The sequence below is a fragment of the Sinocyclocheilus grahami genome, unplaced genomic scaffold (assembly GCF_001515645.1).
Source record: "Sinocyclocheilus grahami isolate Dianchi unplaced genomic scaffold, SAMN03320097.WGS_v1.1 scaffold120.1, whole genome shotgun sequence".
Classification (NCBI taxonomy): domain Eukaryota; kingdom Metazoa; phylum Chordata; class Actinopteri; order Cypriniformes; family Cyprinidae; genus Sinocyclocheilus; species Sinocyclocheilus grahami.
Window position 1 is genome coordinate 856887 of NW_015505299.1, and position 1825 is coordinate 858711.

The window sequence follows — 1825 nt, forward strand, 5'->3', positions numbered from 1 at the left end:
AAGTCAGTTTAGTCGGCACAAGATGGCGGTGTACCTTCTTTTAATAAATTACAAGAAAATACAACAGGGTCTGTTAACTCTGCTTATAGAAAACGATGAGCAAAGAATTCGCATCAGGTGTGTTTTGCGTTTTTAATATTTTTAAAACATGCAACATGGCAAATCAAAAGATTTTTCACCTATAGGTGCAAAAATTATAGCAGTTTTTTACTTGGATTTCATTAACTAGCTGTGTAACAAGAACATGACCAATTAAAGTTTATAGGACAGCTAAACTATCAATTTAAACAAAAATTTACCATCAACTACAGACGTTGCATCCATCGATTCCGCCATGTTTCTCATTGACACGCCCCCAACTCGGAAACTCGGGGCTTAAAGAAAATTTTGAGTTTCCCACTCGTAATAATGACTTTGTGGTGGCGTTCATGTGCATTCAACTCGTTAATACGATCTATCCGACATGACTTGAACGCACCTTTAGTGTCTTTCATTCCAACATAAGAAAACATTTCTGGAATCGGCATCTGAAATAGCATTTCGATGTATTTACAGAGTTTAATGTATCTCAGAGGGGACATGGATGCATTTAAACTGCAGTTACAGATGCATAAATAATTATTTGTTTTTAACATAAAACACTGAATACTGATTTGAAATTATTTAAAACATGAAAAAACTGTAGAAATGTGAAATTAAAACCGCCAGTAGGTGGCAGCGAGTGACTGTTAATGAGTGAGTCATTGAGATTCAACCGATTCATTCAAACAACTGATTCATTCAGGAACAAAGCATTTGACTGTGTTAATGACTGAACCATTGAATTATTTATTCAACCGATTCGTTCAAAAAGCTGATTTACTCAATAAGTAAACACCGTCCATTGCTGTGATCTTTGTTTGGAACTATTTTCATTGGCAAAATTGAGCAAAAACAAACAATATTACTTCTAAAATGTAAGTCACTTATTGCTTTACTGAACTTGTATAAAATGATTATTAAACATGTTCATGCTGATATCTGCAGAAAAACGGTACTCTTTGCATGATAAAGATTAAGTTAACTATGTTAAATTATATAAATATAAAAAGCATACAGAAGCATTTGTACTGTCTACAATTTAGAATCCCTGGAATTTTGGGTATTAATAGACTAATAAATCAACGTGCGTGCACTCTGTATGTGATTTGGTGATATAGCCTGCTTGATAATGTCAGATCGCAAATCATTACAACACTTACCATATTATCGCAGACGATGCTGTATATCGCACACCCTGGACTCGACTTGAGTGGAAAATGAATCATCCGTGGTTGAGCGCGCACTTGTTTGCACATGAGCAAAGGTGTTTTTAGGAGTCTAACTTGCAGACGCCAGACCACTGATTCGTCAAACCTGCTTTCCTGCAGTCCGTGTTCTTCTGACTTCTGACTATTTTGTAGTAAGTAACGAAATGCTTCAGGGAAATGTATCAGAGTATACATTTTAATTAGGAAATGTAGTGGAGTAAAAGTAAAAGTTGACTGAAATATAAAAACTCAAGTAAAGTACAGATACTCCCAAAAAATACTTAAGTACTGTAACAAAGTATTATTACTTCGTTACATTACACCACTGTTTTTTCTACCCTATTGGCAGATATTTTTCTGAGCACATGCCTTTTAAAGTTAAAAATTCAGTATAAGAGAAGATACCGTGTCCATTTATGTGTGTGTATGTGTGTGTGTGTGTGTGTGTCCCATGGTATAAAAGATTGTGAAAGTGTTTGTTGAATGCTTAATTGTTTGAACCTGAAATTGAAAACCCTTAAGTCCTTTGTGAGAGA